The sequence below is a fragment of the Triturus cristatus genome, chromosome 1_1 (genome assembly GCF_964204655.1).
Source record: "Triturus cristatus chromosome 1_1, aTriCri1.1, whole genome shotgun sequence".
Classification (NCBI taxonomy): domain Eukaryota; kingdom Metazoa; phylum Chordata; class Amphibia; order Caudata; family Salamandridae; genus Triturus; species Triturus cristatus.
Genome location: NC_140579.1, coordinates 1,255,297,035 through 1,255,322,093, shown reverse-complemented (window position 1 = coordinate 1,255,322,093; position 25,059 = coordinate 1,255,297,035). Strand labels below are relative to the sequence as shown.

At 44.1% G+C, this 25,059-nt stretch overlaps 1 protein-coding gene across 1 annotated transcript in view; it reads right to left on the bottom strand.

Moving 5' to 3' along the window:
- The window catches only part of NGF (nerve growth factor), a 466,973-nt gene that overhangs the window by 256,532 nt on the left and 185,382 nt on the right, over positions 1-25,059 (bottom strand). The window contains exon 3 of the mRNA XM_085599792.1: positions 24,273-24,320. The gene's annotated coding sequence lies outside the window, so the exon portion shown is untranslated. The remainder of the gene's footprint in view (positions 1-24,272; positions 24,321-25,059) is intronic.

The following is a 25,059-nucleotide window of genomic DNA, read 5'->3' as shown; positions in this document are numbered from 1 at the left end:
GTTCCCCAGTCTCATACCGCTTAGCCCTTGTAGCCTGATAATCACCAACCGCCTTTTGTGTAACCAGTTTTTGCAAATCGGCTTTAATAACCAACATACTTCGTAGGCTCTCCGACCCATCCCTTCCACTACCAATTTCCATAATATGCAGCTCCTCCGCTTTTGCTAGATCGACCATAAGCCTATCAACCTCTGCCGTATCCAGTTTCCTTAGTCTTGCTGAACAACTAATGGTTTCCCCCCTAAAGGCTGCCTTAAAGGCTTCCCAAACGCCGTTCCTGGAGGTACTATATCGATTTGCGTCAAAGAACTCCCCTGACCATTTTTTAATGTGTTCCAGAAACCTTTGATCTGATAATAGCCTTCTTTCAAAAGTCCAGTTAGTATACTTTTTCTCTGTAAGATTTACTCTGCATGATAGAATAAGAGGATTATGGTCCGAAATTATTCTAGGAAGTTTCCTAATACTAACCTTATTCAGTTCAGACTGTGAAATAAAAAAATAATCTAATTTAGAATATTTTTGATACGGGTTCGAAAAGTATGTATATCCTGGATCCTGTGGCTCCTTTTCACCCCAAACATCTTTTAACCCATGAGAACTTATAAGGGAGGACAAAAGCACGAAACACCCTAGGTTTCCGTCCTGTATATTTAGGTATACTATGCCAATCATTAGATATATTTAAGTCGCCACAAACTATCATAGGGGTTGGCCAACCTGCTAATTCTTCTTCGAGATAGTCAAAAATATCTGGATCATCACAGTTTGACCCATAAATCGAACAGCTTGTGTATCCAAACCATAGTTCTGCAATGACCCAGCGACCGAGCTTTTCACATTTAACCCTCTTCGCCCCCCCTAGAAATGATCTGCCCAACATAGCTACTCCCCTGGTCGTAGAGGTCTGAGAAGTGCAGGCTATCAGATCAAAACCTCTTATGCTGAGCAAATTTCGTTTGGTCCATGGCAAATGGGTCTCCTGCAGGCAAATTACATCTACCCTATTATATTTTACAAAATGATCCAGCCTTTGACGCTTCTTCCAGTCATTCAATCCACTAACATTGACAGTGCAGATTTTAATATTCATACTAATACAATTTTCTAAACACCCTTGCCATACCGAGCCCAGCTAAGGACACATCCAAAACCATAGCAATGAATTAACAAAATAAGCAAAAAGAGCACCACTAGAACAGCAACATTCAGTGCAATTATCTTCCTACAACACCAGAACAACTCTTTTTTGTTTTTTCCCCCCCTACCCCAAACCACCCCCCCCCACACCCCGTGGGGGTGATTGTTTCTGTGCAGAAAGGGGCACCTTCCTGCACAAAAACAATCACTACAGGAAGAAATTAACCAAACTGCTACTAAGTTACATAGGTTCCAATTGAATGAACATTTTAATTTCCATTTCTTCTGAAGGCTAAATCCTTTCCAGATTGTTTCTGTTACGTCACTGGTCTTGCCATATCAGTAGATTTTGAGAGGAGCTTGTCTCTTCAGTTATAGTGGGGGTGTCGCAGGATACTCCTGCTTTTCATTTATTTGCAAATGAATTTAGTAGCTTCAGTAGTTGATGTCCCTGCTGCTTTCACACATGCAACAAGGCCCAGTCACTGTTTAGTATCTTAAATTATTAGACAACTTAAGGCCGAGGCAGGCCCCACATAAAGCATTAAAGCATTACAAAAAAGAATTAGGTGGCTACCACTTGTGAATTGCCTTTGGGTGGGCCAGGGGGCTGATCCTCAAAGGTCTGTTACATTTTAAATGCATCCTATATACGCCATGGACAGTGTTTTCTTGCACATTAGGGACACCGTCATAGTCTTTCTGGGAAAGTCTGCCACTATTACAAGGACAGTCTTTCACAGTGGCAACTCCGCCAGACGTCTGCGCATGCCCACAACGTATCACACGCGCTCCGTGCAGTAAGCAGCCTGCCTTTCTCTCCACTATGCAAATGACCGGTCCACTCAATACTGTCCCCCGGCAGCCATCTGATCATGAAGTGCGGTAAGACGTTGGAGTCGTCACCACATCCGAGTGAACACGTTTAATCTCATAACACATTGCAATGAGATTGCAATTGACAAACCAGCTGGCAGCAGAAGAGAGAGGCGAGGAGGCAGAGTGGAGGGATCTGGGGCAAAGAAAGCCAGAAGCATTCTTGCCAAGACATTTCAACTTCAATCAGCCTCACGCAGTCGCTCTGAGGCAGGGTTCTGAGGGCTTGCTGAGAAGCTGGGAATGCAAACTTCAAGACTTTGCGTGCCGCCTCAGGAGGCGGAAATAATTCAAATAAGCAGAACCCAATTGCTGCCAAGGGTCGTGCGTGTGTGCCATGTGCAGCTCAGCCAGTTTAGCAGAGATAGCGATGAGGAATGAAGGCAGCACTCCGAGGGGTGGTGCTCAGTGCCCTCCAGCCGTTTCTCTTTTCTGATTGCCTGAAAATGAAAGTCCTGAGCCTGTGTCATAAACATTTGTGCAGGTGCCTGCTTTCAAGCATTTAGGGCCATATTGATCAAAGTTTTGCATCATCCTTGCTCCACTCAAGGTAACACAAGGGCAACCCAAATCCTAGATGACATGTATCAAGCCACACAAGGCCACCTTACATGGCTTGGTAAATCTGGAGCAAGGCAAGGCAGCGCAAGTCACTGCCTTGCATTACTCTGCGCCAGAGAGGCATTCCATGAGTTGAGTGTGGGTGTTCACGCATCCGCCCATGGATTCTGAAGCATTATCAAATTTACCAATACTGGTAGACCTGGAGACGCGTCAGACTGCTTCGCCTTTTCAGGAGAGCCGTAATGTTGGAGAAGTATCTTTATTTCTATTCTACATGGGCTACATTTAGTGGCTGGAATTACTATTCCAGATATCTGCATGTTTGCTCCTATCACGACCTAAACATTTTGGAATGGGGAATGACTGTACAGACAAAGAATTACTGTGCGGTATTATGCATGGTGTTCCCTTTTCCAAGAAGCTTAATGCAGATATTTACCACCTGTTCTGAGAGGTGGTGAATGTGTTTCGGAGTTTCTGTCTAGGGCAGGGTACAGGGAGTGGTGTAGGAAGAATATTGGAGGGAAGGAAAATATTAGTTCTGTCAAAGGGACCATTGAAAAAAATCAGGGGGATCGGGCTTTGCTGCTATATCAGCCAAAGTTTCATTCGATTTTTACTGGTTGGAATGCCTGATCTGTAAAGTGGGTCCAGTATTCCTGCAGCCAGGAAAACATGAGGCAAGAGAAATAGGCAATTTCTAATCAGGTACAACGGCAACCCATCCTGGTATACCATGTCACCTGATTCATAATCAAACCCAGGGGCAGCTCCTTCATGTGGGCGGAGGAGCGTCGCCCCACTGCTTTCTCGCAGTGCGAGAAGGCGAAACATAAAATGCAGCCTACATGGAGAAAAGGGCCTCCCCATAGAAGCCTGGCTAGTTGGCATCCCGACCAATCACAACGCTGCCATTGCAGCGTTGTGATTGGCTTAGGGGAGGAGAGGGAGGCTTCCTGCTTCCAGTCGAGGAGCAGACACAACACGGGACCGGGCCGGTGAAGGTAAGTCACATTTTTTAAAACTTTATTTTAATTTTAAATTTAACCACCCCCCCTTCCCCTCACAACCCCCCGCATCCCCACCTGCGAGTCATGCCGGCTGCGATTGATCAAACCCCTAGTTTCTTTCTGAGTCTGACTGAGCCTTTCAGTGGTCTGAAACTTTGCGATAATTGGTGATTTAGGAGAGAAAAAAATCTGCTCATACTGTATCAGAGCCCCTGTAGACATTAATCTCGTCTGTAATAGCTTCCCAACATTGAAAAACGTCTGTGTTACTATTTCTGCCTATTTTACAGTTATAAAAGATTGCGAAGCACCAAATACAGATTCTTGAGTAGAAAGTGATACCACCAACTGCTTACATCTTTTTGATGAATACGTGCCCTGGATGACCTGCTACAGCACCCTACTCTGGCTAAGATGTATTCATGCATTTCAATCCTTCACCACAAAATTCTGCCTGCTATATCCAAGGCAACCTTTTTCATGCAGTCAGCAAATGTGTGTGAGAAAGATAAACTCATTATAAGGTGTGGCAAAAGAACCAAATGAGACTCAGTACAATCCAGCAAATTGTAGGTCCTTCAATCAAGCATTGGCATCATGGGGCACCTTCGGCTTGCTTTTTTGATATTGGAGTTCATTTTACTACAAGGATCCAAAATGGTACTCAGAACTTGTGGAGTCCTCCCTGAAAGAAGCTATTAAATAAGTTAACTTGTTAACGTTTTTACTCAATGAAAGTGACTAAGTCCGAAGATAACTTTTTTCAGCCAGTATATACAACCAGCTTATGCAATTGTAAGTTTGACAGCATTTAAAAAAAGGCATTCTGTAAACACCACAATAGGAGGTCATCTCAAGTTTGGCAGAAAAGAAGAGTCAATGTAAATCTGCATTTCTCCTGTCCCTCCAAACCCTTCATTTAGCATCACAATAACAACCATAATGCCATTGATGATCCTTCAGGCGGATCTGCTGACTGAATGACATGAACTGATGGCTTGTCCTCCACTGAGCAGCTAAGACACTGTGAGAGATGTCCCACTTTACAAGGCATTTTGGGCACAGAAAGAGAAAACAAACAGTGGTCCCAATGTGCAGACCAAAAACTCCCTCCATGTTAGGGCAATTATTTTTTTTGTTTTCCATCTTTGGCAGTTTGTTTCTGGGAAAACAAAAAAGAATAAAAGTGCCCTAACTCTTTTAATCCCCAATTAGTCCAGGACCTTATATGGCTGGCCTGTATTTGAAGACCCAAGCTCTTGCATTCGATTAGTTCCAGAAAATAAGATCCTGTAGAGCAGGCCTGTTTCAAATAAAAAGTCTGGAATCTGTAGATAAGCTCTTGCAAGGTCTTATATCTCGTTTTTTTAGGGAGTTTAGCTGTTTTCAGAAATACCGGGACCTGTGAACCTGCCTCTTGCACCATCATGCCTAAAAAGAAATCATCAATAGAATCCTTGCGGCCAAGTAAACGGGCTGTTAAATCTAAAAAGGCTGCTTCATAGTATATACGGACTTGAGGAAGGGCAAGACCCCTGGCTGATGTCAAGTTAGAGCACTAGAAGTTTTATTATCGGAGCCTTCTAATTCCAAACGAATCTCCTAAACAACGTTTCTAGCTCCTTAAAATAGATTGCATTAGTTTTTGTAGGAAGATTTATAAACAAAAAGATCAGTAAGGATAAAATTGACATTTTAATAAGAGCCGCCGACCTATCACTGTAAGCGGTAGTAACAACCACTCTTTTAGCAGCTTTATAATTTTTTTCCTCGCGGCTTAATAATTTAATTTATAAATTTCCGTGTATTGGGTAGTAACATAGATCCGTAGATATCAGATTGGATTGGGACTAAGGGCTTGCTGTTTAAGATTATTGGGAAGAAAATCATATGAAGTATGTTAAAACCTCAGTCTTGTTACGATTAATTTTGTAGCTTCCAATCACTTCAAATTGTGTAAATTTGGCTAATATTAAATCAATTATTCTGTCTTTCTGAGCTGAGATAAAGAATGATATAATCAGTAAACAGCTTCAATTTAGCCATACCTGGTATTGGCGGTTTAATCTCCATATTATTACTGATTTGGGTGGCTAAGGGTTCAATAAAAAAGGTAAAAAGTACAGGAGAAAGTGGGCAAACTTGCCTAGTCCCCCGATTGACATTAACCATCCCAGCTAGATTTGAATTGATAATCGCCTGAGCCCCTTGATAAATATTACAGAGCATTTTTATAACCTGGGAGGGAATCCCATACCTACCCAGACAATAAAACAGGGCATCCCAATTCAGTAGGTCAAATGCTTTTTCGGCGTCCACCATCATGATGAGAGCTGGAGTTGGTTACAGTTTAAAAAAATCAAGTGCTTGTACTAAAAACCTTGTATTTGTAGACATCAACTTTCCTGCAATGAACCCTGTCTAGTCTCTATGGATCACTTTTTGTGCAAGAGGAGAGAAGCTCTGCGCCCAGATTTTCATTACATTTTTATAGTCGGAATTGAGTACGCCTATTGGTCTATATCAATTGACTTCTCTGGGGTTCTTCCCATTCTTTACAAAGCTGACAATAATGGATTCCTTGAAAACTGTCGGAACCAGCCCCACCATTTTACATAGTTAAAGAGCTCTACCAAGAAAGGTGTCAATTCTTTTGCAATGGATTTATAAAATTCTATTGGTAGCCCATCGTTACCACACGCTTTTCCTCCCGACATATAGGCTAGGGCGCGCTGAACTTCAGCTGCAGAAATATCAGCTTGGACCTCCTCTACCTGGCTATTTGATAGCTGCGGGAGATTGATGTCCACAAAATATTGTTGGATAGCCTCTTGCCCCACCGTATACTTAGTTGCATACAGCTGCTCGTAATGCTGCAGTAAAACTTTTGAAAACATTTCTTTATCAGTCACCGGGGTTCTTGTATTGGGTTCTAAAACTTTGGTAACTAGGGCCGCTTCCTGATTAGTCTTAGTAGACCAAGCCAGCAGCTTGCCTACCATTTGGCTCTCTTCATAAGCTCGCTTCTGGAATGTATGGGAGCTATTACTTTCTTCAAGAATAAAGAACTCCTTTAGCTCCTGTTTAGCTTTTTGAATCTGCCCTCCCATCTGCTCAGTTCTTCCTAAAGAAGCATTTTTCTGAAGTAAGCCCAGAATCAACCAATGCTTGGAGTTGATCTATATGAGTCCTGTGTGTTTTAGATTGTGCAGCCATAAGGGCAACCAGCTCCCCACGAATTGTGGCTTTAAAAGCCCCCCAAACTGAAAAAAGATCCGCTGTACCCTTATTAACCTTAAACAATTCCAATATCCATTCTCTCGAATCAGCTAACCATTGTAGATTCGAGAGAAGGAGTCGATCCATCTGCCACCTGGACCTCGTCCTCCTGACCTCATCTATTTCTCTTTCAACTTTGACCAACGAGTGGTCTGAGAAAGAATTGGCCCCCATTTCTGCTCCGGAATTTCTCAAGGAGCGAGATATCATAAAGAAGTCAATGCGTGAGGCTGACTGGAATTGTCAGGAATGACAGGTATATTCTCAGATTTCGGGATGGGCTACTCGCCATGGATAAATTTGCTGATAATCTTGTGCAATAACATTGATTACTTTTTTAGTCTTCGGCTTCAGCTGTTTTTTTATTTTTATTTGAAGTATCCTTAGTCAAGTCCTGAATAAAGCTAAAATCCCTGCCAAAGATAATTTGCCCTGTAGCCACTCTGAGTATCTCGTTAATCTTCACCATAGCTACAGGGTCATCAATGAAAATCTACACTCAATGAGAAGATACATTTGTAAACAATATTCAGCACACAATATTTATTTCAGATGATATTTTTGCCAACAGTAATCTGACATGCAACAACTGGGTGCAATTCTAATCAACATATAAACTTTATATTTATATATTTTGGAAAACCTCAGTTTTGGTATTTCTGTATTAAGAGTTGCTACTTTACTCAACTCTGTGATACTCAATTTATTATTCTCAGAGAAAGCAACGGTTTGAGGGGCTCACTCTGTACTCAAACCTTCAACAAAGTTCACTTCAACCGATGTGTCAACTGAGCTGTTCTGCAGATTACTCCACAAACTTCTCTTCATTAATATCACACCAATCTAAATATTCACTTTTTATAAAGTGAGCACTTAAAAGTGAGTAATACCCAGAAAACACAGTTTATCGCTGTTGGAAAATGAGGTAGCATCTGTGAGGCCTGCACAAATAACATGACTACATTTGTCCTTCACTGGGAACCAAACACCCAATTGCAGCGCCTGACTCTCAGAGGGTAGTGTTGCAGAGCAGTCTGAGGCTTACTCAAGGGAGGTGGTGTGGGCTAGTAATCGTCATTTGCAGGTGTGCAGAAATAACACTCAATAATTGATTGTCCAGTCTGTACTTTGCTTTATAAAAGTAAGAGTACATTTATTACACACACACACACTACACAATACTATGCACCAATTTACAAATATACATAAGCTGTTGGAATTACTACTTTGTGACATTGCATAACATTTCCACCCCTCCCGCGGGGGGGGGTGGGGTCTAGTACCACCACTCCTATGTATGCACATCATCTTGCCCCCAATGCAGTTAGTTGAACATGACCTGGAGCGAGGGCCCTGCGCACTGGCACCTTCCCAGTGGCGACCCACCCCACTACCTCAACAAACATCAAAATGGGGTACACCTGCCTTGGTGACACATGACCCCTGACTGAGCATCTCCTACTGACCATAAAGTATGCGCCTCTATATCTTAAGGGCTAGCAGTCTGGGGTCTTCACCTAAGCGCAGCAGCAAGAATACACGTTTACCGCACACTTTTGTGGATCTTTAGAATGTATTGCAATTACCGCCCTAAAGGCATCACAGATGAAATCACAGGATTACATATACAGCCAGACACCCTAGCAAGAAAGTCTGGCCACATAACCCCACTTTGCTTATGACATCACCTTACACCAGTTCTTCACATTGAACACGTGAACTTCAGTCCCTCTAAAAGAAATATCCATTAGTAAATGCATTTGAGTGCAATTGCACCTCTTCGCCTCCAGGGGATGCCCTTCTTTAGACATCCCCAACTCAGACCTTTATCCCTTGGCGCACTTTTCCACACACCTCCAGCTGTAGAACAAAGGTTCGAGCCCAGGAGAAGGTCAAATGCTAGCTGAGCCCTTGAGGGGTTATTCTTTCTAGTCCCCAGGACATCTAGGGTGGGACTTTTCTTTGTGCTGGGGGGGGCTGCGCTTCTCCAGCAGCTCCCCCAGCACCTTTGCACATGTAGGGTGGTGACCATGCTCTCCTGAGGCCACCACAAGCTGTGAAAACGCAGTTTTTCCCTTGCAGGCCGGTCCTGGCCTGCAAGGCATTGTGGGACCTCATGCATTTCTGAACAGTGGCTCCCCCGCTGCTCCGGGGAGAGGCGCGATGTGGGCCTCCGGCCGCCTTCCGCCTTGGCTGCCCGTGGGAGGGTCCGGTCCCACCCGGACCCTCAGGTAAGTTCTATGGCACGGGGAGCCCACCCTCAGCCGCTCATTCCCATTTTTCTGGGGCCCAGTCCCACCCGGGCCCCTTATGCCTCCGTTACTTCTGCTTGGCCTGCGGGGTGCTCGGTTCCACCCGGGCACACCGTGCGCATTGCTGAGCTGAGGCCAGCCTGTGGAGCCCACCCCCGGCTGCCCCTGCCGGCTCCCACCCGGCCGGCACCCCTGTGTGCGGCCACGGGAGCCGGCTGGATACTTCTGGTCTGCCCGCGGGAAGAAGCGTCCGCCTCCACTTTGGGGCCCGGGGATGGGGTCCCGGGCCCCTCCTCATCTTCACGGGAAGCACAACGGCACTCCCCGGCTTCGGGGTCTGGGGATGGGTTCCAGGGTCCCGCCCCCCTGCGCTCCCCGTCTTCATTTTTCGGCAGGGGCCAGGATGGGCTCCTGGCACCTCGCGGGGGCACCTTCACGGGGAGCGTGATGGCGCTCCCTGGCTTACATCTGCGCGGGGCGGGGGGGGGTGATGCCGCTCCCCCGCCTCCATCGTTGGTGGGGCCATGGTGGGCTCCTGGCCCCCTCTTGGGCACTTCCACAGGGATGGCGCTTCCCAGTTTCCCTTCTTCTGGGGGCAGCCCCCAGGACCTGACCCACCTCGGGGGCATCTCTGAGACTGGCGGCAGAGCCCCACACGCTTCATCGTCGGTCTTCTTGGAGGTCAAAGGTCACATACCTTCTGGGGGGCATATCTCAGCCCCCAGGGGACAGATCTTCTCCATTTTCGCATCTTCTTGCTCCTGGTGGTGCCCCTCAGCCACTGGGAGCACTCTCCTTTGCCCTCCGGGTCTCCAAGAATGGTGGATTCAGCAGGGAGCTGTTTTCACTGGCTCCCTGTGCCAGCCTTTCGCCTGGCTCTCCTCCTTGGCCTCTCTTCTCCCTGCGCAGAGGCCACTGCTTCTGTGCACTGGTCCTGGGCTCTTCTTCTGGTGCTGATAGGGTCCTGGGGGCAGTCAAGGGGTCTCTCCTTCCAACTGCCCATTGCGCCCGGCTCCAGCACCTTCAGCCTCAGCGGACCACACCCCAGAGAGAGCTTCTCTTCCTGTCCAAGCACTTTTTAAAAGTTGAGTAGGGGGCTGGCAGAAAGTCTCTGTTGGTCCTATCAAACAGCGACACATCACTTCCCTGCCCCTGCTCCCTCCTTCTCGTCCAGCCTCTGGGCATGTTCAAAATGGTGTCGTCCAGGGTCTCTGGCCACATGCTCCCCTTCCCCCAGTGCAGCCTTCACCTTGGTTCAGCTTGGTGCCTGGCACCCAGCGACAGCGGTTGATGGATTGGCCTGTAGCTCCACCTATCTGCTTTCCCTTGGAGGGAAGATCTTCGCTCTGGGAAGAAAGGTCATTAATCTAACCTGCCAGGGCCAGTCCCCAGCCAGGGACTCAGAGAAATATGACATTTCTGGATGACCCAAAAGCAGTACAACTATGACTTGGGACTCTGCAGAATGCTTCTTTTCACATCTGCTACAATGGACTTTAGTGCGTGTTTGGAATCTGTAGGCCTTGTGGAAGTCACTCTAGCCATGGGCCCCACATCCCCATAGGGGAATAATGAAGTGAAAACACAGTAAAACACACTGACTTTCCCTGGCAGGTTTCTTTCCAGTGTATAAAGCCTATTCCATGTCACCACCCAATTCTGCATAAGTCCTGCCACACCATTCACGTTGTAGCTGCTCCTGGACTGCGCACGCTAGGAATGTCCCCTGCACAGCCCGTACACATGTGCACACGCATGTACATATGTGTCTGCATGTAACCAGCCCAGTGTCCCTTACTCCATCTGCTGCGCAGTGCCCTGGTCAAGCCAGGGGGACACCAGTAAAATCCCAATGCAGTCTCTTACATCCAGAGTTCACTGTGGGTGAGTCCCAACTTATGAGGCTCCCCCACAGTAAAAGCGCAACAATTAGGTGCACAAAAAGCGAAACATCCGGGCAGCCCATAGCATCAGAACTACCTTCTAACAATCGCCATTGTTACTAGCATGAACAGGAGTATCATACCAGCTTAGGGTTTGAATGTATGTTTTTAAAGACTTGTGATAACTGGACAGATTTCATTGAAAACATCCACTATGCTGACAAGAAAAACATGGATACAAGCCTACATGTTTAGCCTGACTGTTTTTAAACCTGCAGGCACACATGCCTAAATAACTATTTTGACAGGATGGAAACCTACTTGAAATATTAAGAAAGTCATGCCCAAATTGCACCCTAGAAGGTAAGGTGCTTAGTATTTAAAAATAGAACATGTTAGAATTTAAGGCTAGCATGTCCCTATAGCAACCACCCCCAAACAACGTTTCACTGTTTAGGTGTTGGGGAGCTTTCTAAGAGAAAAGCTTAAGACCAATTAACGTGCTATTTTTGTAACTTTTGTATTGGAAAAGGCCATACAGTCAATTCAGTCACAGTTTGTAAAAGCCTAAACCAATGTTAAGGTTGAATGTTTGATACTTTTTCTTCTTCAAACTCCAGGGCTAGTTACCCTTAAATTAACTGCGGCTGCCATTCCTGCCAGATCTTCACCCACTAATGAGGTGTGAAACTGCTCCCAGAGCAGAGATAATGTCTTGAGCCTCTCGGCAGGATGGATGTGATGTATGCTGTTCAGCTCATCTCAGGATATGTAATTTGGGAGGGTTCAGGGACTTCATAGTATTGAAAGGTACTAGGTTGTGGCTTCCTGATTTCTACTTAAGTGAAGTGAGAACTGGGGATGAGGAGCCTGTTGATTCCAGGGTTCCCTCCAACTATCATAGACACACATAGAGGCATGGAATCTGGTTCCAGTACGAGTTTGGCGTGGATGGGCAGGAGGGGACTGCTCATTACTAGACCTGGGAGTAAATTTAATTATCCCAGTATAATCTAAGTAATGTTGGTAATTTCGTGTTACTCTTTGATGCTGAATTACCAATAATAATGCAATAATGCCTTCTTGCATAATTAAGAGTAATTTGGAGGGGAAATCCATTTGGAGCACATTTAGCGAGCGCAAGCAGCTGCTCATGCTGCTGTTCATGCAATTAGAGCTTTTTTCTCAGTGCAAAGTGAATCCTCAATTCCATGTTGGACGTCAGGGTGCATTTTGTGCTAGGAAACGACCACTTAATGCTGGGAGTAAATTGGGGGAAAACCCTCATCACAGTGCATATTTAGCGAGCATGGGCGGTTGCTCGCCCTTTCTGTTCATGTTCTGTTGCATTTGGCATTATTTCTCATAGCAAAATGCATCCTTGCATTCATTTTGGACATGAGGGAGCATTTTTCCACTAAGAGAACAGTGCTAAATGCATAATTACTCTTCCTGCCTAATTCTGCAAACTCTCTGTGAAAGTTTAGGTAATTCCATGTGATTACGCTAGATGGAATTACATGAGCTCTGCCCACTGCAACTCATTGCATTAGGAACCACCTGGGTGAACCACATGCTGCTGCTGGGGGAATAAAGGTTTTGCCATGTTGGATTTCTCTGGCAACGGTGCACCGTGGGATAGTTTGCACCAAGGTAAAACAGGAAGTGCTGAAAAAGAGGAAGGTATTCCCATGGGAACATTTTACTCATGTTTCATGGAGAGTCCAGAAGTCCTCCTCACCCACTGCCTAGTGTACTGTTCAAAAGTAGCACCACAGCCTCAGCTCTTCATAATGCATCTGGACCTGCAAAAAGCAGAAGAGAGAGAAAGAAGCCTGCCGCCTGTGGCTTGTGTTGAAAGTCGAAGGGACGACCTCCTCTGACTAGTACCTAGTACTAAGCAGTGGACTCAAAGCATCAATTGCCTGACCCGTGGTGACAGGAACAACCAAAGCTGAAAGAGGCCTTTTCCTGGAGTGACAAGTTCAGCAGTGGCAATTGGACCCTGCCTGGACTGTGCTGGTTACACCTACTCACAGCCTCATTTTCCTGAAGACATTTATAATTTACCACCACAAATCATACTGGAGACAGTCAGACTCGCTCACCGCACTTACTATGTGCAGTAGTGTTGTGCTATGAATGCATTTTAATTTCCAGGCCTGATTTTAGCTCCCAGAAAACACTTGAAAGAATACATTAAAGGATAGTTAGACAGTTATAAAAGTAAACAACACATTTCTCGAGAGAAAATGTTAAAAGAAGGAGGCTAACAGTAGAAAGTTGGCAAAAGTTCATTAAACTTTGGTCAAATACAGCTTGACCAGTAACAAAAGGAAACTCAACAAGCCATCAGATTATGTCTACCACAGTTTTAAGGTTCCATTATTTTAACTTCATTGTCAGGGATATGTCTCCTGTAGGAGAAAAAATTCCACATCCTTACTTAAATATTTGTCACACATCATGAATGCACTGCTTTAGACAATTTCGTTTGTTACACTTTTTAACATCATTGCAGGGCTGATCTAGATGCATCCTTTCCATACAGCGTTTTTTAAGAGGATTGCTGGATGAAATGAAATTACTGCTGGCAGTAATACATGGACTGTGTAGTGTCATACATTGACCACTGGTGGCAATGCATTTACTGTGTGAAGCAGTTTTACTTCTGTGTGTGGTTCATACACGAAGGCTTCAAACATGGCGGAGCAATGATATGCTGCCCACCTGGAGAGGCACACGTTGATTCAATTAGAGAGGAGGCCTAGGCCTTCTTCCGTTCCTTTTCAATCCAATAAACATGAAAGGTCGGCCTTTTTTTGTGAGGGCCTTTTTTAAACAAACGCACGTTTGTTTCCTTGCATCAGTCAGCAAAGAATAGATTTCCTCTAACAAAGTTCATAACAACAATTTAATCAGAAAGGGGAAAAGTAAATTCAGGTTCACATTTAATTGCAATATCAATCTAAAACGCATTATGTTGAGATTTCCCAGGGTTCTGTGGGAGCAGCTTAATTCTCCATCCATCATAACAAAATTGCTCCTCAGTTTTCGGAGGGAGGGGAGTGGTTGAGGGAGAGTTCGCCTTCATTTCAGTTGTTACATAGCAATGCCACAAGCAATATGCACTAGAAGCTGTGCCCTCACTTTAGAAGGACAATTTAGAATTTATACCAGACCCTGCCCACTTTTCACCACTCACGCACTTAATTTCCTCTGTTGCCCCACTGCCCTCGCCAACTCCCCTAACAGCTGGACAGTTACTACTTATCCATATCACCTGGGTGTAATCTTTAACCTTCTCCACTCTTGGCACAAAACTCTGGAAAAAAAACTGCTTCGACTGGGAATTCTCTATGTTAATCCACTTTGCACAAAAATATTTACGCGGCAATGTCTTGATTGATGTAGGCGAACTTTTTTCTTTCCTTTCAATAACCATTCATGTAATCAAATGTATTTAAAACATTTAATCCGCCTGTGGTTTTAAAATTTTTTGTCATCATCATAACTTTTGGGTTTTTTTGTCCATTCATTCTAATTGGTGTGATGTTCACGTTCTACAAAGCCACAAATATGTCTGGTAAGCTTCGGTAAATATCTCAATTACTGTACTGTCCTGGATCTATAGTATCGGGTATCATGGTTATTTCTTTTTTCTTGAGTCTAAGCTTACAATTAAATCAAAATGCATGCACTTATTAAAATGTCTAGTTATTTATTAACACTGAACAACACTGTACTAAACATGACGCTTGTTATAACTATCAAATATTGAAGTGTGTCACAGCCTAGGGCACAGAATACACTCAGGTGGCAAGCGAAGGACAAGACCTTAAAAAAAAGAGGCAGCGATCTTTATCAAAAGCTACTAAAGGAGTGGCAAAGACTTAGGGGCTTATTACGAGTATGGCAGTCCTGGGACCACCGTACTCGTGGTGGCAGTCCGACCACCACCACTAAGGAGGATCCGCCTGCCAATGGCATTTGGGCTGCCATGACACCGCCGCCTTCAACGGGATCAATGATCCTGCTGCAGCGGCAGTCTGCAAATGGCCAGAATATACTGGCAGTACCAATGCCGGCACCGCCAAGCATATTACGACCTGCATATCCACCGCCCTTTTAATGCCTGGGATCCTGCCATGAAAAGGATGGTGGACATGGAGGTAAGTGGGCCCTAACAGGGCCGCCGGCCGAATCAGTGCCTCGGGGTGCATATGGAGGGGCACATGTTATGCCCCCTCCTGGAATTGCACATTTGTTCCTGCATTTTGTGGCATGCACACCATGGTGCATGCCACACTGCGCAGGAAAGTGCAGAAGGCAGTCTCAATGCAGCGGTCTGCTGGTTAGGCTCCCCAATGATCCTAACAGACTGCTGCCATGACACCACCACTACGCCCCCTGCCCCCCTGGATTCAAGTCAGAATCCAGCGGGCTGGCTGACCACGGACTTGGCAGTCTTCCTGGGGCCACCACGGTGGTGGTCCCATTGGAAGACGGTCAAACTCTTAATAAGGCCCTTTGTATTATTCTAGCACAAGGGCTTATGAGATGAGTGAAGAGGAGTGGTGGAAGCCAACATAATGACCAGGCTATCTACATTATTATTATTTTTTGGGAGAAAAATATAGTGGACCGTCATTGCCACAATTCAAAGTCGTGAGAACATTCATTGTGTGCAAAGACAGAGGTGGTGTCTTAAGTAGCATCAGTGAGGAAACAGCAAGGGGGAACTGGGCAGATCATTCAGATCTAATAACCAATTTTTAGCAGTCACTATCTCAGTGGAGAGCAGTGACTCTCAACAGTGGAGGGTCCTCGAGCCGAGTGCCAAACCCACTGGCAGGCACTGTAATACATCACAATACCTTTATGCTCACATTCCAAAGCTCTCAATCATGTCTCGTTAACAGATTTTATAACGGCCCGTGAATGAGAGCTTCTGGCATTAAGGCTGCAGGCAATGCAAGTTTCTCACAGAGCCCGTCAGTGGGCCTAAATTGTTTTAAATTAAATGCAAAACATACTTACCCACGCTTCCTCGTCTTGAGTCAGCTCGAATCATTCTGGAGCCTCAGCCAACTGTCTTCAAATCCCAACACTCCTCTCATGCTGCAGATGAGCAGCAAGAGAGCAGCGCCAGGATTGGCTGGAGCAGGCTGCCTCGAAGCTCCAGCAGGCAAATGGGGCCTGTGCCTGCTCTCCACCCAGCTGTCTAACACAGCTGAGCGGAGAGGTTTACACTGCGCATGTCAGGCTGACAGTCACAAGACAGCTGGGCACGGTGACCTGAACAGTGTAAACTGGTGGAGTGAGCATCACTCCCCTGCCCCCAGTCAGCAGCAATGCCCCGCCCCCAAACACAGCTTGGTCTGGGAGCAGTGAAATCTAAAACGGTAATTCATTTTATTACCGTTTTACTTTTCGCTTTTGCTCCACTGGCAGCAGTGAGGCGACGCTCCTCCACCCTGTTGTCTTTATAGCGATGAGAGCAAGTGATGGTGGTGCCAAATTTTGTCTGCACACATTAAGTCACATTTTATTGCTGCTAGGAAACAATTCAAGTTTTACTAATAAACATTTTTCCATATGTCATAACAAATAAAGTCTAAATACATCACTTGAGGTGTAATCTCAACCCGTTCTTACTGGAACACAATTGGAAAAGGAACAACTCTTTTTTCATAGTATTTTTAAAATATTCCACTATAGCTAATGGGAGAGGGTGTGGCCTAATGACCATGGCTGCTGACTTCGGAACTGGGGAACCAGGTTCGAGTCTAGGCATCGGTACAACAGCGAGTGATTTTGGGCAAATCACTTAATTTCCTTCCCCATGCCTACAAAAAATGAATGTGCCCTTGTATAATGTAAGTGGTGATCATGTGAAGCACTCCAATACCTTCCAGTCGGGTTCGCACTATAAAAAAACTGCAACAAAAAAAAGGCCTTTAATGAGATGATGGGAAATTCCATCAAATCCTTGATCAAACTTATAAGACCTAGAGTTCAACATGCTGGCTAACCGTGAGTCAATGAGAACATGTTCGTAAGAGGACACTGCATATGATAACGTGGGTTTTGAATACAGTACTGATATGAACTGAACATACCGGTGCAGTGGCGGCTGGTGACATTTGAAAATGGTGCGACGTAAAATTATTGTCATACTGCACCGCAGCGAGCAACCTAAGAGGGGTTCGGGGGAAATTTTGAAAAAAGAATGGACAAATGGTGCATTTTCAAGAAAATTTGAGACATCAAGAAGGTTAATAAAGCAATTGTGAAAGTGCAGTTATTACATTAATAAAGAGATGTCATATAACATAGGTAGCTGCTTATTCAGTATAACCACAGAGCTTCATAACAGACTTCGAGATACAATGCATTGCTGAGTAATATCACATTAATTCACTGAGCAAGAAAGCATTGTCCAAAAATACATAAGCGATTCCAGGCAAACAAAAAACAATAAAATAGAATTTAGTCTTTTAAATACCTTTCCCTGTTTCAAATTGAGATCATGATTCTACCCGCATTTCTCTCAATCAATATTGCAGTGGAACCCATAATTAAAAACCGAACATGCTTTCTAACATTTGTGCATGAGTAAAATATTTCATAGTGTGGTCGCCCTACACAAAGAGAGGAGAGCCTCGGAATAACAGAACAAAACATTTGAAAATAAATAAATGAACGATACCAATTAAGAATCTGCACAACTGCACTTGATCAAAAACGTCATTTAGCATCCGTCTGACACTTTCCTACTGTTCCTAATATGCATGGCAGGTCTAAGTGTCTTTAGAGGTGCAGTGTGAGCATTTTACAAGTACTCGTGATTCAGACGTGGACATGCTCTGAAAATAAAAGGTGTCAACCTGGTGGCACACTGAAGGCACCCACTGGTACTTACTGTACTCAGGAACGGTTAATGACAGATAACTCTTCTTACCATTATACTTTTTCTAAGGAAAATATATTATCAAATCCAAGCAGTCGATCCAAAAACACGTTTTAACACCGTAAGCCCATTTCTGTAATCAGATCACCATGGGTGTTGATGTTGTCCAGCTTGTCCTGATAGGAATGCATGGCATTGCTTGTGTCTCTGTGCGCCCCAGAATGCACCCTCTGTGCCAGGGTCCTCACAAGGGGTGCTGAAGTTGCCCAACTCATTGAGATCAGATGCGCGGCACTGCTTGTGTTTCTATGTGCTCAGCATGCACCCTCTGTGCCTGGGCCCTCACAATGGGTGTAGATGTTGCCCAGCTTGTGGTGATAGGAATACATGGCAATGCTTGTGTTTCTATTCCCCCGCATTCGCCTACAGCACCAGGGTGCTCACCATGGACGCTGAAATTGCCCACCACATTGTGATCATTGCGCAGCACGTGTTTCTATGCGCAGCCCCTCATGCACCCTCAGTGTCAGGGGCTTCCCCATGGGTGCAGATGTTGCCCAGCTCGTTGCACTCAGATATGTGGCACTGCTTTAACCCACTTAGGTTTCGATACCCGCCCCTCATTATATGCCTCGGAGTGAGCCCCGAGATCTGAGCGCTCCAGGCTGCCACGCTCTAAATGAATACGTTTGGCGAAAGGACAATAAAATACAGGATGCCAACCAATGGGATGCACTAGCCTCCTCCGTGTGTGTGGGTGTGACATCCTAGCCGGTCTTCATGGAAGCCTTTCCTGGATCATCAACCAGTGTTGGGTTCAAAGGAAGGAGTCTCCATTTGCTTGCATGTAAACTTCTGACCATGTTTGATCTCACTTAAGCATCAAGCCGAACAATCTCCATTCTTACATGAGTATGCTTAAACTCACGTCTTGCCTAGCAATAAGAAGTAGGCAACCCGTGGCCGTGACACAGAAACAACTTAAATAAACAATATGTATGTGACACGCGGTGCTATTACAAATAAACAGTCGCGGCTGGCATGACTCGGGGGTACGCGGAGGGGGCGTTTAATTTAATGATATGAATAAAATAAAAACAAATAAACTTACCAGGCATCTTTCCTCCGGTCCCGCGTCGCATCATGTCTCCTCTCACAAGACGTGGAACTAACATCTCCCCGCTCTTTTGCTTGACTGGCAAATCAGAAAACTGGATGCGTCTGGGAGCGGCTACTCAGCTGTATCCTGGCATGTGACACGGCATAGGGCGACTGTAGTTCACCGCTCAAGCAGGATCCCATCTTCAAACTCCTGCACTTCACTAGGCATGCGCAGCAAACCTAATGTATTGTGAATGGAGTGGGGAGGCTCTTCCCGCAGATGCGCAGTCGGAGTCCAGTTCTGGACTCCTGCTGCTCTCGCATGCATGCGCTGTGCGTTTGCTGACATGCGCACTTTTACCTATGAAGCAGCTGCCAGCACAGGCCGGATTCCGGAAATGTAAACAGACGAATTGTCACTGTCAATTCATCTGCTTACATTTTTGCTGCCAGATTCTTTTTGTGTTTATTGCCTAGTGAGGCGCTTCCCCGGCGCCCCTATGGACCAGCCGCCACTGTAAACGATGTCTGGATCACATACACGTCACTGTTGCTATATAAAGTTTTGTACCGAACGTTTTACTATCTGATCCTTGTATAAACTACCTGAACACAGGCTGTTAAAATAATAATAGTTTTACTGCCAAAAACGTTTCCATAATAAATGTACATTTTTTTGGGACGATGAGAAACGTTAGGTTTCTATATTTATTCTCTCCATGCACTAATTATCATACTCACATATATTTATTGAAAGGCACTGCTTTTTAATCTAATAATTGTAATTTCACCGTACTTAGAATAACGCCTTTAAGAGGAAGGGCTGGTACTTTTGAGATGCATTACTAGTTGTAAAAAAACCAGAGAGGGATGCATTCCACGAGATGCAGATTAATAGAACTGACTGGGGCAAAGGGTTCCAGAGCCGGTGTAAGCATTGCAAAGTGGCGCCAATGGCAGTTCCAATCAACTCTCCGCTGCAAAGTAATTTTTGTGCCGAAAAGCGTATGTAGCGCACATAAAAGTTGAGTTACATCTTGTATTGTCAAACTCCTGATAATGAGTGCAAAGAAAGCATAGTTGGGGAGGAACCAGGCAAGCACCCTTAGGATTCCACACAAAGCCAGATCGACTAAAGTAGCGCAACCTGGTTTTACACGAAATCCTAACACCAAATGAAACTAGGCGCAGACAATGCACAAGCAGACAATGTATGATGTGCTCATCTGTAATGTATAATTTCTGAGAAATTACACACTTTATGTAGCTTGACCTTGGATGGCTATAAAGGCATACATTTGTACTAGAAGTTCAAATGTCATGCACAACCTCGCATGCGCCATACATTGTGTCACGCTAAAACAGCATTTCTTGCACTAACCCAGCACATGACATCACTGGCACACAACTCTCTGCAAACATGGTACTAGGCACTTCTTTATGCTTCGTGCACGCTGCACTGGACATTTTAATACAGTGCTCTGCTGCCCATCTCTTAGTAAACCTGGGCCACGAAGTTGGTTTTTATTTCTTCCTGATTCCTGTATGCTTGTGCACTTGTTTGCTGATCATCTTGGAGGATGGTTTCACTTCACAGGTTAACAGTGTTAGACCAAACCTAGTGACCCAATTACATCCGGTGGAGAGTGGTGGACTACTAAGCACTGGTGAGGCATGAATGTACCATAGCACCTCACCTACTGGATACTGCAGCTTAGCCTTTACCCCGAGGAAGTTAGGACTTATCTCGTTCAAGGGTTGGCCCTGATCGGTATAAAGAAGAGGTTATTTTCTATTCGGACCTCACTAGTTAAAATAGATGATTGAAAAAACAAAAAAAAAGGTAATGTCTCATTTCTCACATCTGTGCAATCTAAAAGGAGTTAAAAGGCAGAAGAGATTGACCTTTTCAACCACATTAGTTACAACTAGGGCTCCCGGTTTTATGGTATTTATTTTTTGGACATTTCTGTCTGTATTTATCCATATTTATTTTTTGCGAATTTTATCTGTATTTATCCATATTTATTTTGGGTTTTATGGAAAAATGAAGCTGAAATTAGTATATTTCCACATTTATTTAGCCGGTAAATATTCTTGAATGCCTACAAGGTTTCAATGCTGTAAACACCCACAGAAGATAAATCAATGTACGTATAAGAAACTATGTATATTTCAGTATCAACCTTACACTTATCTACTGCGTTTAAAGCCACTTTACTAAAATTCCTTCCTTTTTTAGCCCCCTTACCTATCAATCCACACAGATATTGACCTGGCAGTCATGGCAGACAGTATTTAGAATTACTCAAAAAGTAACCTGAATTTCCGTTTTTATCCATATTTAAAAATGAATACAGAAAATAAAATAAATGTTATCTGTCTGTATTTAGCTGTAAAAATCAGTAAAAGCGGAAAACAGGAAGCCTTAGTTACAATGCATTGTTTATGGTTCATTTACTTTCCATCCAAAGCTGTTTTTCCAAGTAGTTTAGGAATCTGTTAAACCTGAAAAGGTAGGAAAAAAACGTTTGCACTCCTCAGTTACTGTTTCAAACCTGACTTGTTGTGTGAAACCGACATCCGAGGTACAACCATTCTAAACATCTTTGTAACCAGCACCGGAAAACTCTATATATGTGGAATCAATTATACTCATTTCATGTAGTAGACAACAAAACTAGGCCGAGCTAAGATTTAAATTCCATGCATGGAACAAGAATAAAACATGAAAACGATATCACTCTTCATATAGTATCCTACTGTTTTTCAAGCTAAAGTAAAACAGGTAGGGAACAGACATAGCAATTCAATTAGACCTAAGGCCAAGACTTACAAATATGTTGCACAGGTGTTCACATGGTACAACTCAAAGAGCAAGACTCAAATATCTGCATCAATCAACTATCACGTGCAAGAGCTGTGTTGAACAAAAAGATGACACAGGCACAGAGCCAAACTACTTTGCACTGTGTTGTGTGAAAAGGAAGATAATGTATATCCATAGTGGGGGTTTGGAACAGGAACACTACATGCATTCTTAGATATTATTGCCAACACAAAGTACTAAAATGATACAAAGTCTACACCTATCTGGAAATAGACGTCTTTACTGCCTCAATATTGTCTGTGAAATGATTGTCATGTGTTGAACATTACACAGCCTTGATATGTGAGGCAAAATGCGTCTTGAGGAATATCTAGATATTATGCACAATCTTACGAACATACCTTAAATACAGTCCTCAACACTGACCCCGACTAACAAAATGGACGGATGAGGAGGCAGGTAATATGCACAAATCCTTTATTTATGAGAACTACCTGGAAGTGACACATTAAACCATACATTGCATAGCAGAATTTTTATAGACATACTCTGCTTGTTATCCCCATAATGAGAGACATGATTCCTAAAGAAAAAGTCAAAAAATGTCCTTTTATATGCCATGTGACATGCTTTCTCACAGTCGATGAAAATCTTGAAGATGAAAAGGCGGCATATCGGTAAAATACACTTTTTTCGTTGAACCACATAAATTGGGCAAAAAAAAGTAATGCGCTTCCATTTCCTTCTGTGCTGTATATGCTGGTGTCAACCTGCCAGTCTTAGAGTGGTCTTCCCCATACGTTTTGGTCCCGAGCTCTCCACGCCACAGGTTTCAAGCAAGCCTGGCTGATGAGGGGTGATGCCCCAAAACTGATCCCAGAATGCTTGTTTTCCAGTCCAGGGAGGACCTAGCCTGGCAGTTCAGGCTGGACTGTTCCCTTAGGGAACAGGGTCAAGGCTGATTTGCATATGGCTGGGTCCAAACTGAAATGGTGTGGCGAGCAAAATAACAATGGATTAAACCCAGATGTGTGACTGGGTATAAATGTTTAACAATGTTCAACATTCCATCCATCATCATTTTGTGTTGCATTTTCACCCTAAGTGGGAAGGGTATGCACAGGCGTGGGTCCTGTGCTCACTATGCCAGCAGTTTCAAGCTAGCCTGGTTGATGACGGGTGATGCCCCGAAACCAGTTCCAGGATGCTTGTTTTCCGATCCAGGGAGGGCCTGGCAGCTCGGGCTGGACTGTTCCCATGGGAACAGGGTCAAGGCTGATTTGCATATGGCTGGGTCCAAATTGAAATGGTGTGGCGAGCAAAATAACAGTGGGCTAAACCCAGAGGTGTGACTGGGTATAAATGTTTGACAATGTTCAACATTTCATCCATCATCATTTTGTGTTGCATAAATGCTTTACTGTCAGGACTCACGGGAGGTTTCCTCCTTTTAACGCAATGCTGGCTACCATCTCCCCCCTACTAAATTATCAAAGGTCAGTTCATCCCTCAAGCTGGAGTGCTTGTTGGCACCGATGGAACTCCAAGATGGCTGCCAACATGCACATACTGCAACAGCACACTGCTGTTAGCAGTCTAGTCTTTTAGGCTTCAGAACACCTGGTGAAGTGTGCTTCAACATTCCACTGTGCACTTCACTGAAGAAATAATTGGAAGAGCACCTGTTTTCCCCATGGTCGTGGAAGTCAGTTAGGGTAGTTGCCGGGGTTAGCTTCGTCGTTGGAACTCCATTCCCTCACTAATCAGGTTAGTGTTAAACTATTTAGCTAAAATAAAACATTCTGTGAGAAAAGGTTATCCTGTCAGAAGTAAATTTCTATTTAAAAAGGAAAGGAAGTCAGAATATATTTTCCTTCCTTGGAAAAACTGGAACTACCTTTCAGTATTTGTTTTCCTTATTCAGCTGTTCCAGAATCTGTCAGACCCAGTGACCTTTCAACACACAGTGTCTTCTTTGACTGAAACTTGTTCACTCTTCAGACTTTGACTGAAACTTGTTCACTCTTCAGAGAATTAATTAAAAGGTGAAAGTCAGGGTCAAAAGCCTGGCATATTTCTTTCTCATGCCAGTGTTAGGTTTGAAGATAAATAAGTTTAGGCCCAGTTAAGAACTCCAGTAATGTTCTATGGCAAGAATAAATTAACTCTTCAGCAAACATTAAAACCTGGGCAGAATAAATTGTGCTTCCAGCAAACATTAAAACTGAAGGCCTGAATAAAAGGAACACTTCCTTTTAACATTTAACCTAAGTTCTGAAGCATTGTTTAAAAACTAATTAAAGACAGAAAAACAGTCATCCTACTTCAGAAACCCAGTTCAAGGCCCACTCCAGTCTCTTAACAGTGAGTTAATAGAAATAAACCCAAATATGTAAATTAGGAATACAGAAACAAATACTTACCTTATCTTTCTTACATTAAGGAATAGCAGGATCAAGTGCAGATTGTACCTGAGAACGAAAAGAAAAGAGATTTGAGTGAAGACTTCTCATACAACCAAGCAAACAATACATGAGAAGTAGAAGAGAAGTAAGCTTCAGTAAACTTTCTGGTAAGATAAGTTATATATACACCATAGAAAAAACAGTAAGTTAAAAGGCACAGTAAATAAAGGCCCACTCATGTCTCTTCTCTGTCCCAACCCCTTTTCCCCCCTTAGAACTTACCTGCAATGGAATACTAAAATACCTAGAAGGGTTGGTTCTGAGAAGGGTATTGGGATCTAGCTTCATTCTGCTCCTGTGTGGTTCAGAGAGCAATAAGTATTTAGACCCTGACAGAGTGAAGTGCCCACGTTGGTACAAGCACCTGAGCAGAATGGCAGAAGGACTTGATTTAAAAAATTGGGGCAAAATTTTGAGTAATATACAAAGGGACTTGGGGGCAGTTAGAGAGGAAAATAAAATACTAAGACAGGAGATAATTACCTTTAAAACGGGAGCACCAGTTTTGGGATCTAGGCCAAGCACCATATCCTTTGAAACCCAGAGTCCTAACATCAGCACTTCATCCTTTGCCCCCACACAAGTAATCCACTCATTATCCCCAGTAATTCCTCTTGCCCCTTCAGAGCGATTCAATGGAGACCCGCAGAAAGCGCTTTTTGTTTTGACCCAATGCTCTCTGCATTTTATGTCCCGCCCAACGATATTCCCCGATGCTCAATCCCGAGTGGCGTTTATCTTGTCC